Genomic DNA, 14,760 nt, shown 5'->3' with positions numbered 1-14,760 from the left:
GGGGCACAGAAGGGAATTGGTGAGGTTTTATTCACCAAGGCGCCCCCGGGGGTTACAAGAAATAATGGCCACAAGCTAGCAGAGAGCAGATTTAGATTGGACATTAGGAAGAACTTCTTCCCAGTTAGAGTGGCCAAGGTCTGAAACGGGCTCCCAAGGGAGGTGGTGCTCTCCCCTACCCTGGGGGTCTTCAAGAGGAGGTTAGATAAGCATCTAGCTGGGGTCATCTTGACCCAGCACTTTTTCCTGCCTATGCAGGGGGTCAGACTTGATGATCTATTGAGGTCCCTTCCGACCCTAACATCTATGAATCTACATTTGTAGAGATTAGAACATATGATATGGGAAAGCACCCATTTTCTGTCATTGCTCATGCAATGAATTAGATATGAACAAAATAGTCTATGTATATTATTTTAATACTGGTGAAATTCATTGGTCTTGTAATTATGAACTTCATCCCTCTAGTTGAGTTTAGTTAGAAGTGTAAAATGATGGCTAGAAAGGGGGCACTATTCAGGTGAATTGGAGTACATCCACGTCCTTTTTAACTGCCCTTATTGCTCATTCCAGTAATTGCCTATAAATTCCAAATAGCACAGCACTACTCCACTTAGAGTTCCTTTTGAATAGTTTAACTTTCCAAGCAGTATCTCAACTGCTTTTCCAAGTAGTATCTGACATATAAATTTTCAGCAGGTTATGTTGGAACAGTGGTCTCTCAACAGAAACTGTTACTAAATCATGATATAACGTAAAAAAGCATTTTTCATAAAGCAAGCTTGGCACCGCATGCATTATCCTGTGAAGTAGGTAGAATTGCAGTTTTTGCTGGTATTAACTGGCTACAGTGGAGAACAGCAGTACACTTGTGCCTTTTGGCTCCAAAAATTCCTCTTTGTACTTGGGATTTGATAGCTAAGTTACGCTGTCCTTGCATTGCTACAAAGCAAGTGCTGAGCTGTTACAAAGGTCTGGGCCTTTGCTGAAGAAACACCTTAGGCAAACTAGTCGTGAATGCATCCAAACTGTACCTCATTTTGCACTGATAACCACTACTCACCTTCTGTGATTTCTTAGTGTCTTCGTACAGTTTAAGAATAGTTTTCACGCTAAGGCCAAAATCTGATGCAGAATAGCTCTTTTTTTCTGTCTTTCTAAAATGAACTTGGCACACAATGTCAAATCTATTGTGGGTGAATATCTTTAAACAGTAGCATAACTAAGGCACGGTGATTGAGACACTGGTCACTGACTTGGATGGGAGTGGGGGAAGGAGGAAGGCAGCAGAAAAAAACATTGCTGCCACAGCAGTGCAATTGTATTGGTGGCACGGTGGAAGCTAGACATTGCTGCTATACCTGTGCTAGGGGGTCTTACCAGGCAGCTCAGCCTGGGCTAATTCCATAGTTGGCCACACTGTTGGGCCTCCTGATTGCCCGTGGGGAGAACGACTTCCCATTTAGTTCCAGCTTGACAGCCAAGGCCAGGCAACGATTGCTGCTGAAGGTCTACCCTGACAAGCCTCTGTGATCTAGTACTTCTTGTTCCCTGACCCCGCTCACTGTTTCTGGATTCAGCTTCTGGGTTTTCCCTTGGAGTCAGTATTTTGGACTCTGCCTCCTGAAATTTGACTTTGCATGTGATTTGGATCGTGCTTTTGGATTTCCCCTGAATCTGGTAACTTGGTAGCTGTTTCCTGACCCCAGATTTGACCTGTGTTTTGGCCTGTCTCTGGCCCTCCTTGGGTGGCCTAACTACTATGTCAGATGGCCCATGACCTGGCCCATTACATCTAGGTGCCTAGCTACATTGTTATACCTCCATCTTTAAATATATTCTAATTTTGCCATTAAAGCCTTTACATTCCATGTATTTTATCCAGTTGCTCTTCATTACAGTTTTTCCAATGATGACCAATTTGTCTTTTAACAAGTTTGTGATGTGCTTGGTTCTGCCTGTTGGAGATAAAGAACAGAGTGCCTTGTAAGACAGAAGAAGTAAGCCTAGTAGGACAGTTTTATATATGTACTGTAGAATGCACATCAGTAGCACACACTCACTTCTCACCAGTTTTTCTTTAACAACTGACACAACCCAAGAGGAAAATCAGAATTTAGACAACCGTAGGAGACCAGTGAAAGGGGTCACACCCAGAGGGTGGTGGTGGATGGGTCGATATTGACTTGGAAAGATGTGGGCAATGGAGTCCCACAAGGCTTGGTCCTTGGACCGGCGCTATTCAATGTCTTCATCAGTGACTTGGACGAGGGTATGGAGAGCACCCCGTCTAAGTTCACAGATGATACCAAATTATGGGGCAAAGCTAACACACCAGAGAGTAGGGAATGGATCCAGGCAGATCTGGGCAGGTTGGAAAAATGGGCAAAATGAAATAGGATACAGTTCAACATCCACAGATGCATCTCGAGCAGGTCCAAGGAGGTGATCCTCCCCCTCTATGCGACACTGGTCAGGCCGCAGTTGGAGTACTGCATCCAGTTCTGGGCGCTGCACTTCAGGAGGGATGTGGACAGCATTGAGAGGGTTCAGAGGAGGGCCACCCGCATGATCAGGGGGCAGCAGGGCAGGCCCTACAAGGCTAAGGGACCTGAACCTGTCCACAGGAGACGGCTGAGGGGGGATCTAGTGGCCGTTTACAACCTAGTCGGGGGGACCAGCAGGCATTGGGGGAGTCCCTGTTCCCCCGAGCACTACCAGGAGTGACAAGAAATAACGGTCACAAGCTGGCAGAGGGTACATTCAGACTAGACAGCAGGAGGCACTACTTCACAGTCAGGGTGGCTAGGATCTGGAACCAACTTCCAAGCGAAGTGGTGTTGGCTCCTATCCTGGGGGTCTTTAAGAGGAGGTTAGATGAACACCTTGCTGGGGTTGTTTGACCCCAGTACTTTTTCCTGCCAGGGCAGGGGGTTGGACTTGATGATCTGCTCAGGTCCCTTCCGACCCTACCAACTATGAAACTATGAAAGACAAGTCCAAAATGCTGCACCTGGGCAAAAGTAACCACCAATATGCTCACAGGCTGGGGGATGACCTTCTCAGCAGCGGAAAGGGATCTTGGAGTCATAGTTGACTCCAAGATGAACGTGAGTCATCAATGTGATGAAGTGACCAACAAGGCTAACTGCACTTTATCATGCATTAGCAGGTGCATGATGAACAGGTCCAGGGAGGTCATGCTTCCCCTCTATGTGGCACTGGTCAGGCCGCAGTTGGAGTACTGCATCCAGTTTTGGGCGTCATACTTCAAGAGGGATGCGGAGAATCTTGAGAGGGTTCAGAGGAGGGCCACTCATATGGTCAGAGGCATGCAGGCAAGGCCCTACGAGGAGAGACCAAGGGACCTAAATCTCTTCATCCTTTGCAAGAGAAGGCTGCGAGGTGACCTTGTGGCTGCCTATAAATTCATCAGAGGAGGGCATCAGGGAATAGGAGATGCTCTATTCACTAGGGCACCGCCTGGAGTAACTAGGAACAATGGCCACAAATTGATGGAGATCAGATTTAGGTTGGACATTAGAAAGAACTTCTTCACAGTAAAGGTTGCCAGAATCTAGAATGGGCTTCCAAGGGAGGTGGTGCTCTCCCCTACCTACCCTGCATGTCTTCATGAGGAGACTGGACAAGCACCTAGCTGGCGTCATCTGACCCCAGCGCTCTTTCCTGCCCATGGCAGGGGGTTGGACTCGATGACCTACTGAGGTCCCTTCTGACCCTAATATCTATGAATCTATGAAAGCTGGTAGAATGAAAATATGTTACAGTTTTCTTTGTGGATCCAAGTTCATAGGAATGCCTAGGGTCCAGAGGAGGGAAGAAAGGTATGATGCAGCTTAGTACAGGGGTGTGAAAGACGCGGCGCACAGAACCGTATTATCTAGCCCACAGTGCTACATGCCACAACGCAGTGCATGCTGGCACATGAAACCTATCTGGCATGGGTTACAGATGGCTTGGGACTGGTTTGGGACACACTTCATGCAGTGCCTGTGGCAGACTGGCCCTGCACACTGGATCTGGGGCTGATCCAGATCAAGCCCACAGGCTAACCCGACCTGCTGAATCTAAAACACAGTGTGTGCCATGTTTGGGGCTGGGGCAGGTGCGTGCTACATATGCACAGGCTGGAGCCAGCACACATGCTGCAAGCAGCACACACAACCTGTCTAGGCTGCATGCTGCATGCAGCACCTGCTCTGGACCAGCCCTGCGGACTGGATCTGGCACATGGGGCCGGCCTGTGGGCATGATTCAGCCCGCAGACTGGCCCTGTGTTTGGCACAACTAAGAGTGTCCCTAACTGAATCCTTGAGGAGAGGTACAATAGGAAAAATAGAGAAGCAACTCCTTTTTGCCTTTAAGGAGTTGCCAGATGACCATCAATGAAACCTAGAAGTTGTTTTAAAGAGGTTATAGCATATTGTAAATGAAAGGGCTGGAAGTAATGAACTTATTGTAAATAGTGTTAGAGAAACCAGAATTGCAGAATGCATAGGAAGTTAGTTTTGCTAGCCAACCTAGCAAAGAAAACTTTTGCTTCTTAATGTATTGGAAATGAGGACAAGGAGAAAGTAAGCACTGCTATCCTTTTGGCCAAGAACTCTGCATAATTGCATAATGGTATTTTAATGAGAGAGAGAGGGTTGAAATTATGACAGAATATACAGTACTTAAAAGATTTATGGTCCAGAGCTAGCTTGAGACCACTGTTTTTTTTACTTCATTTTGTGGTTGACAAAAGCAAAATCCCCCAAAGTTGACTTGTTAAATTACATTCAATGTGTTTTCTTCTCTCTCTTGGAACAGCTGCAGGACTATAGATATAACTACTGGGAAGGAACTTGGAGCAGATATTTCTGTATATAAAAACTAATTTTAAGAGAATATTAATATGCCAACAGCAGCAGAAACCCTTGTGTAACTAGTAATGAAAAATCATCAATTATTTCTTTCTCCTGGCACTTTTTTTGAAAAAAGGGAACTAAAAGTAGAGTCTGCTGCTCCCATATACAACACCTGGCACAGGAGGTCACCTTCATCCCTCAACAACCTTGGGAAGCTCATACTCTCAAAGCTGTTTATAATCATTATGCCCATTACTCAGGCCGGTCAGTATTCCAAAGTTTCAGTGACTATTGATCTTGTCTGTAGCAATTTCTTGTCAGTTTCTCACTTCAGTTATTATAATAATAATAATCACTTTGTGATTTTGCTGCATCTTGCCCCTTGGTTCTGCAAACCTTTAAAAGTTCAAGTCTTTATTACCCTACTTTCTGCATTCTTGCACTTTATGTTTTTAAAGCTAGTGTCTTCCTACATATGATTTGGTTGAAGTAGTCTTCTTTGGTTCTCTCATGATTCCCTTGGCTACTTTCATTCCATACCGAATCCCATTTTATAGCATAATTCTTTTTGAGAAAAATATAGTGAAATTGCCATTCTTCATCACTCAACGCATAGTTTTCCCCTTATCTTAAATATCCAGTGTTTAGCATACAGTTTTGGGGGGAGGCGGGGGGGTTTGAACATTTTTGCTATTCTCATATACCATACTTGGTTGAAATACTTAATGATTATAAAGAGCTTTGAGAGTATGAAGTGCTACGAGTGCTTAGTATTATTTCCTTCCTTAAAAATAATACCAGGAATTAATACATCAATACATATTTCCTGTAGCTCTGTGCAAATAAACCATTCAGATAAAGTGTTAGGAATTTCTACCTTATTATGGACACAAATGTAGGAAGAATCATTTTGATAATCCAAAACATTAAAAATGAAACTGAGAAGAAAACGAAAAATAAATTTTACTACACAAATGCCCAAGTCTCCAGATAAAACCCCTTACCTTTCTATCAAAGGTAATATTACAGTCAATCAATTGTTGTTAGAAACAGACTAATGTTCCTTGTAAGAAATTACTGTGGGACCTTGTTGATGGGAAGAAGATTCTATTCAAATTGTACTACACTACACAGGGATATGTTGTGGGTTTGGTTCAGGTAATTTATTTCACCATTGGGTCATTTCAGTTCCCATCAAGTAGCTCCAGTGAATGTCTTTTATTTATAGCACTAGAGAGATGCCAGTTCATTAAACAGTGTTTCATAATGGATCAAGTAATCCATTTATGAGTTAGAAACAACTCTACATTCAACATAGCTGTTAAAGCCCAATTCATACTCGGTCTCTTAGAAGATTTATTCTGCCTCTCTCTCAGAAAAAGTTAATCAATTTTTACATAGGTGAGAGGTGCTAGATGGGTGAATTTGGAATCTAAAGGCAAGATTTTTTTTTTCTACCTGTTGGACATCCAAGTGACTTTATATGCCTGTTTTTACCCTGCTCGAGTCCCCAAAAATTCATGAATGCATCTACTTTCATAACATGCAGTCCTCTGATCCTTACAACTGAGTCATACAAAAAATAGCAAAGAGGAGTATCCACCTGCCTCCTGTAATAAGTTTTTCAGGGACTCAAACAGGGTGGAATAAATTCACCCTTAGGTACCGAAGCCTACCTATGCACTTAAATGGGTGAAATTAGAATCTGGCCCTCAAACAATGTATCAATCAAACATTTATAGCCCAAGCATCCCTGAAATTGTCCTTTCAACTTTGTCAACTGTGCCTGTGATGGGCCATCTCCAGAGCTAGATAACTCTCTGAGAACGTTTCTCTTTGTCTTTTCTGCTGAAACACTCAGAGCTGACTGATTGTGATAATGCATATTGTAATGTAGGCACAAGCAGCAAACAAAACCCCTTCAATTTCTTTAATAAGTCATCAAGCAGCAGCCTTGTGTCTCCGAGTCGCAACAGGCCTGGACTAGCACCTTAATCTGCAAACTAGAGGTGGAAGTCTCCATAGCCCATCCACATCTTTTGAACCATCTAGCCTTCCATTAATATGCTAAAGAATATAAGGCATATGTTTGTAGCTTGCTAGTCGAAATAAATGCTTATAATTTAGATATGGATAGAATCATAGGATCTGAGACAAGTAGAACTAGAAGGAGCCTCTGAAGGTTATCTAGTCTGTGTTCCTGCTCCAGGCAGAAGCATCCCTATCTGCATCATACTATACAAGTGTTTGTTTATCCTATTAACTGCATGAACTCTTGCACAACTACCAGGCACAATGCCCCAAAGCACCAACAATACCCTAATTTACTAGATAAAGCAGGGGGATCAGGGCTGTCAATTTTTTTGTTACTGCTGTTTGTTAAAATACACTCAAAAGATCTCAAGAAGGACTGTGACTTCTGCCTCAGAGTAAGGCAAAAACACCCCTATAGTTCATGCTGATTTGACTGTGCAGTAAAATTCCTTCCTGACCCTGAGTGGTGGAGCAAGACCCTCTCATCAGGAACCTCCAGGTTTTTTTTAGACCCAGCAGGAGTATTGGCATACCCCAGTCAAAATCCCCAGCCTCGGGGGCACCCAGCGCTGGGGATGCATACAGTATCCTAGCCATGTTTCTCTCTGGAGTCGCAGCACATTTCCTTGGTATCTCTGAGTATATAGAAATGTAAATATTAATATGCTAATTATATTTGTTTTCATTTTTCATCTAGGTACTTCCTTTCCCTAGCCAAGTGGTGTACAACAGAGTTGGAAAGTGTGGGAGTAGAACTGTGGTTTTACTTTTGAGGATCCTCTCAGAGAAACATGGGTTCAACCTAGTCACATCTGATATACATAACAAAACTAGACTGACCAAAAGTGAACAGGTAAGTTGTTTGTGTTCATTTACTTTACTGTAAAGTTAGAAAAGAAAAAGATAGGTCTAGTGATGTCACACTGAAAATATTCTGCTATCCTATTTGAATTAAAGTTGTTTTGGTTAGTGGGAGAAATTGTTGTAGCCAGGTTTCTTTGAAGAAATCCTGTTTGTTTATCAAGGGTGTACAAGGTCCTTGAATAAAGCAGAAATTAAATAATAAGAGAGTTTCTTTACTTACAGCCAGAACTTGGCCCCAACACTTTTTTTCAGGACCATGCTACCAGTGCTGTTATGTCAGTGTCTGAGCTTTCCTTAGTTTCTCGCTCTCCTGTGGTTTTTTCTGTCTCTGACACTTTTCCCCTCTGCCCAAAATGGTAAATCAGTCGGCTGTCCCTCGATATGAGAATTATGTCTGCCGAGGGGTGGGGATTACAGGTAAATTTTAAGGTGTCTGAGAGTCTGATCTGTGCTCTACAAGTTTTTCCATAGATATGATAAATGATGCCCTGGGGGGGGAGGAGGGGGGAGCAACTGTTGGCTAGGATGTTGTGTGTTTTCCTTCCTCTTTTGTTATTTTTCGGATTCCTGAGCAAGACGGTTCTCTTCGAAGTGGGCTCTGCCTTGATGTATGGTGCAGTGTCATTAGACCTGTTACCAGTCAGCACTTCCTAGTTTATAGGGATGATGCTACCCTTCTTACGTTACGCTTTCAGGATGTCCTTGTAGGTGTTCCTCTATCCTCTGTGGGTCCTCTTACCATGACTAAGTTGAAAGCAGAGGACTTGCTTTGGAGCTGAGTGTCAGCCATCTGCACAAAGTGGCCAGCCCAGCAGAGTTGATGTTTTGTGATCTTTACCTCAATGCTGGTTATACTAGCTGCGAGAGGGTCCTGGCATTGGGGCCTTCCTATGTAATGCAGAAGATCTTCCTGAGGCAATGCTGATGGAACTGTTCGAGGTGCTTAAGATGGCTTCAACATATCACCCACATCTCACACCCATAGAGGAGGGTGGGGATCAGCACTGCATTATAGACCAGAATCTTAGTTTCCATCTGCAGCTCTCAGTCAGCAAAGACACAGTGAAGCAGCTTTCCAAAAGATACACTGGCACAGCGAATCCTATGTTTGATTTCTACATCAAGAGTGATTGAGTGACTGGGAGAGGTGACTGCCAAGGTATGGGAAATGCTCAGTGTTTTCCACAGGTTCTCCATCAGTGATAATTTGTTGAGGGAGGGAGGCAGCTTGTGCTGGGGCAGGCTGATGGAGTACCTTGGTCTTCCCAGTGTTAAGGGAGAGTCCCATGCTGTGATAGGCACCTGAGAAAAAGTCAAGGCTTGACTGCAGATCAGTCTCATTGTGTGTGAGGATAACACAGTTGTCAGTGTACTGAAGGTCAGTGATGCCAGTCTTGGTAATTTTTGTTTTGCTGTGAAGGCAGTGCAGATTGAAAAGCTTGACTGTCTATTTGATATTCAATCCCAATTCTGGGAGGAAGGCGGTCATGGATGAGAATCAAAATTACAGCAAGATAAGGTGGGGAAAAAAAGGTTGAGACTATGATATAGCCCTGCTTGACACCAGTACATATGATAAATGGGTCTGTCTCTGATCCATTGTAAAGGACTGTGGTGGTTATCCCATCATGGAGTAGCCGGAGGACACTGATGAACTTCAGTGGACAAACAAACCTAGCCAGCACCTTCCATAAGATTTCAAGATTGGTGGAGTTGAAGGCCATGGTTAGGTTAATGAGTGCCATAAACAGCTCCTGGTGTTGCTCACTACACTTCTCCTGGATCTGTCGTGCAACAAAAATTACGTCGGTGGTACCCCAAGGTGGTCTAAAGCCACACTGGGATTCTGGAAGGATATCTTTGGCAAGTGGGAGGAAGCAATTCAGAAGGATGCGAGTAAGAATCTTCCTGGCAATGGAGAGGAGGGCAGTGCCTCGGTAGTTCCCACACACTGACTTGTCCCCTTTCTTGAAAATGAATTTTAAGTCTTTAAAATTCATTTTCAAGAAAGGGGACATTCTTTTAAGTCAGGTGGAGCTTCCTCATGAACCCATATTTTGATGAGAAGTTGGTGAAATTTTTGTGCTACTGCTTTTCTACTAGCTTTGAAGACCTGCAGGGATGCCATCTGGCCCTGGCACGTTATTGTTCTTGGTCTGAGTGATGGCACGCCAGACTTCCTTGAAGGATGGAGGATCAGCTAGAGGTTCTATTACTTGGTGTTGAGGGACGGACTCGATGGTGGTAGCTGAGATGTCAGATTCATAGTTGAGTAGAGTCTTGAAGTACTCCTTCCAGTGTTGCTTGATGGATACATTGTCTGTGGGAAGGGTGGAACCATCCTGGGATCGCAAGGAGGTTGGGCCATTAGAATGTGGCCTTGTGTATGTTTTTTATTGTTTGAAAGAGACTTCTCATGTCATGTTGGTCAGCAAAACTCTAGATCTCCATGGCCTTTGCTTACCACCGCTGGTTGTTAGCCCGTAGCCTCCTCTGAACTACAGCTTCGAGCTGGTGATAAGTCTCTTGTTTTTGCTGGTTGGAGGGTTGTGGCGGGGCATATTTGGTGCCCACCACTTTAAGGGGCTTGAGCAGGCTGTGGAGCAGCCAGTAGGTGCGGTTAGGCCCAATTATGCAGTCACATGACCGTAAGAGGGGAACTCAGATTGAATGAGGGCTGGGCAGCTAGGGTATAAGCCCAGGCCCTAGGAGCTGAGCTGGTAGTTGCATCTAGGAAGCCAGTGGAGCAACATCACACAGCCTGAGGAGAGCAGCTCCTAGAACATCTGGAGGTTAGCGTAGGAACTATAGGGATAGAGGAGGTTCCTGTGGTCCTGGGTAAGACCTGAAATGACACCCTGTGGGGGTTGGATGGTGTGGTGTGGCAGTCTTCAAGAAATGTCACACCTGTGCCTCCCCAGTGAAAGGCAAGGATGGGGCACCATAAAGCCTCAGCCCCCTCTGCTTTGTGGGTACCCTGTGGAGGGGGAAAGCTAGGAGAGGACTGTATAGTCACAGCCGCAGATGCCAAATTGTACTTCTGTGTCTGTAGGTTATGGCAAAATGACTCTCACACAACCGTTTCTGTCCCACTGCCACTCATCCGTCGCCACAGGATTTGGTTTGTGGGAGATGTTAACATCCCTGGCAGAGTGCTGTGCATGACATCTTTTAATGTGAGGAAGCCGGTGCGCAAGTGACAAGCACATGAGCTTGACAAGAAGGAGCCCTGAACACTGGCAAGGATCTCCAAGACAATTGGAGACCTCCATCCCACTGTAGCCCTTATCCACCTTCACAGCCAAAGAGAACCAGCAGGTCTTCAAATATGCCTGTTCCACCATTGGGGTCTTCAGGAGTTTGGACCATGCTTAGTCTGGAACCTCACCTCAGATTCATTCACCAGGGGAGACCCCACTAGGAGTTCAAGACTCCAGACAACATAGCTCTGAGGGTCATTGGAACACACAAGCCTCTCCACCATGACAAGGTTACAGTCCAAGGAGAGGGTCCAATATTACATGTTACCCCTCTTCACAAGACAATACACAGAAAGGCCCCTCTGCCTATATGCATCTGTGTTTTTTGGGTCAAGTTTCTATCATTTTGGTTGTCTGGTTCCATAACGGTGTAGAACAGTTGCTTAACTTTATCCAAGGGAAGGGCAATGAATACACCACCAGTTTTCATAGCAAGCCATAACAATATTATAGATAAGATAGAGTTTCTAAATCCCAGTTACCACTTGAAACTGCAGCTATAAAAGTCTATTACATCATCTTTTTCATTAAGTATTAATATAAATAATACCAAAACAAAACCTTTACAAGGCACTCAGTCAGGTATCCTGCGTGTACATTTCTCTGCTGAAAGGCTGTTCTTTTTAGTGCTGATTCAGGTAAATGTTGTAATAGCTGCCTGCATCACTGATAAAATTAGCCATGTGTAAACCACAAAAAGAACAAGGTGCTTAACTTACAAATTACAAGGATGTTAATGGCACAGTGCTTTAGTTAAGGATTGTTTAGATGTATTTAATTTTAAGCTCGTGTTATAGATCTATTTTTAGGAGTAATAGTCTACTCCAAAATAATTCTTGACAAATGGTTTTACAGTTGAATAAATTTATTCTCGGGTTTCTTTTTTCCTAATTTTCAGAATGAGTTGTTTTACTCTTTTTAGGCTGTGTGCACAAAAAAAGAGATATGGTAGTGTCTCGGACGGCCAGAGCCGACTCGAGTTACGTTAGAAATTGGTCGTACGTTAGGGCGGGCTGGTGAATGGAGAGGCAGACACAACTTATTGGTTGTAAAAAACTTTACTCACGCCGCTTGCAATCACGACGCAGGTGGTCGGGTCGTCGGAACAACCACACGAGTTGTTCCAGCTGGCAGGGCCCAAGCCAGTTAATCCATCCGCAATTCGAAGCCGGCAGGGAAAGGGGTACGTCAGGGTTGCACTCGGTGACGGGAAGAAAGATCGATAGGTGATCAGTCTATCAATCGGCCGCCGCAAGTCAGATAACTTCAGAGGCACTGTGCAGCGTGCTCAGAGCTCTTCAACTGGGGCGGAAGTCGCGCAGATTTTTAACCGGCCAGCGAGCCAATTACTAGCCGCCACGTGTGAATAATTTAGCACTGGCCAATAGCAGGGCACAAATTTACATCTGAATAGCGGGAACTCTTTGCACCGTGCATTTCTGTGCTGCAAAGAAGAAATGCATCCTGCAAAGGAAACTGTAAATTGGCGGGAACTCTCCTGCACGCAGGCTCTCAATTGCAGCAGAACACTCTGCCGTGCAAAGGAGCTCTCATGTGGCCAGGAAATTCCATCGTGCCGAGGCACAAAAATCACTGGGTTGTGACAGGTAGGAGAATTATTGTGGGCCTATTAAGAAAAAAAATAAAGTTCTTTAAACTTTCATAGATTATCATGGAAAGCAGTACTGACACATTTGTTTTTCATTATCTTGATGAGAACTTGCTGTTCCCCAGTTTCACAAGTATAGGCAGCCCTCAAGTGAAGAGGTTAGTAGCAACTTTTGTATTGTTCTCATCATTACCTTCCTCCCAGATCTGATGCTTTTATATTGGCTCTCCTCATTCCAGTCTGCAGATTGGGCATAGCCAGCCTCTTCCACAGTTCTAGTCAGTGATTTTATGGAGCTTTAATAGACACCTCCAACATTTGAGGGTTGGAAATGAAACCTGATTCAAATTACTGCACAAATAAAGTAGGAACAAAAATGAAATATATATGTACTGTGATGTATATAAAGATTGAATTTATAAAGCCCTTTTGTAAAGACTTCAGTGGATGGACAAAAGAGGTTAAAAACAGAAGACTGTTTGCAAAAGAGAGACAGTAAGTGTCTCTTCTTGTTTTGCATTAATGTTAATGAAGATCATAAACTGACATAATGTTGAACTTGGAAAGTCTTCCTGGCATCACTGCTTTTACATTTTGAACTTGAATTCACTCCTGATGAAATGCAGCAGTTTGCTTGCTGTCCAAGTAGTTTTTTCAAATTCCTTAGGCAGGGTTTTCTACTGATTTTGTTCCCAGTGGAACAAAACATTTTGCTTTTCTTCTTTTTTTTTTTTTTTTTTTTTAAATAAATCAGAAACAAGAGGCAGCTGCTCTGAGCATCATAATACAGGGAGATAAATATTCACAGGGGAGAATCAAGGTGTCCTACCTTGCAAGACTGAATTTTAGTTTTCTTTTTCAAATAAAGTCATGACTAAGATATCAACCGTGTTTATTTCACTTAGGAAAGAGTCCCATCTAGTTTTCTTGAGTCTTTTTGTTATGCCATCTGGTGGAGTTTGCTGAAAATGCAGCAGCATTCTGAATTCAAGTACTGATTATGCTGATCCATTATGACATGATGGGGCACTAAAGGACTTAGGATAAGGAAGGTAAGTTGGGATTTCAGCATATGGAGGAAATGCCTGCTTTGAGTTTTGCTCCTAGGTTTCTTCCTTTGATGGGTTTAAAATAACATTATGCTGTTTGATTATGAACTGGGACCAGAGACTGAGTAGCTGTCAGCCCTGTTTAAAACTTCAGGGTTCTGAACTCAAGCAAAAGTCTTCTTTTGTAACCAGTGCTTAAGTCTATGCCCAAACTTGCTGCTGGTATAGGGGAACAAGTAAGAATCTAGGCTAGAATAGAGTCAGGCCTATTATTCCTTCAGTCTGTAAAATCAAGCTTTTACTGCTCATTTATTTAAATGTTATGGTGATTATAAAAGTGGTGTTTTAGCAGTGATGGTCCAGCAATTATGCAAGAAGCAAGGCTTTCTTAGGGTGATATCTTGTATTGCACCAACTGTATAGTTGGAACATAGTTAGACAGGCTTTTGAATATAAGACCTCCTTCATCAGGTCAGACCTTCTTAAATTGATCCAGACACTTGTGTGCAAACATGAGGATTTGGTCCAGGACATCATACTCAAGGAAGTCCAAAAAGGTTCATTTTCCCTGGCAAACCATATCCAGTCTCCCAGGAATTGGTAGAACAATTTCAGCTTCCCAGGCAACTGCTCCAAGTACTCAGACTTCAGTGTCTTGAAGTCGGCATTGTAGGAGACCAACATTAAGCTCATTTGAAAATCTGTGATCTGGTTCATGGCATGTCTAACTGTATACCAATTATACAGTGATCCAGTAAGAGATATCACTCTAAGAAGTCCTTAACTCTTGCACATTCATTTAAATTGTTTTATAATTGAGACATCTCTAAATATGGCAGAGAAGTTATGCTAGCGCAGTTGTTGTCAGGTAAAAGGGTCTTTGAAGATGGCTTGCTCTTGTTTGTTAACTTCTGAAATCCCTGAAAATGTTTGTCTTGTGTATTTTTCTCCTCAAGCACCGTGTACCATATAGACCTGTAGTTCTTGGTCACTCTTCTCCAGCAACCAAGATCCAGCATTGGGCCGTCACTGCCAAGGGCTGTATTAGCTGGTGATAGCGTACTGGTGTATGATGC

The 14,760-nt window shown here is 43.5% G+C and overlaps 1 protein-coding gene across 1 annotated transcript in view; it reads left to right on the top strand.

The window, feature by feature from the left end:
• The window catches only part of UST (uronyl 2-sulfotransferase), a 328,787-nt gene that overhangs the window by 141,942 nt on the left and 172,085 nt on the right, over nucleotides 1-14,760 (top strand). The window contains exon 4 of the mRNA XM_025193114.1: nucleotides 7,600-7,755. The gene's annotated coding sequence lies outside the window, so the exon portion shown is untranslated. The remainder of the gene's footprint in view (nucleotides 1-7,599; nucleotides 7,756-14,760) is intronic.

The sequence above is a fragment of the Alligator sinensis genome, unplaced genomic scaffold (assembly GCF_000455745.1).
Source record: "Alligator sinensis unplaced genomic scaffold, ASM45574v1 scaffold786_3, whole genome shotgun sequence".
In the NCBI taxonomy this organism is placed as follows: Eukaryota; Metazoa; Chordata; order Crocodylia; family Alligatoridae; genus Alligator; species Alligator sinensis.
This window is presented reverse-complemented; position numbering and strand designations above follow the sequence as displayed.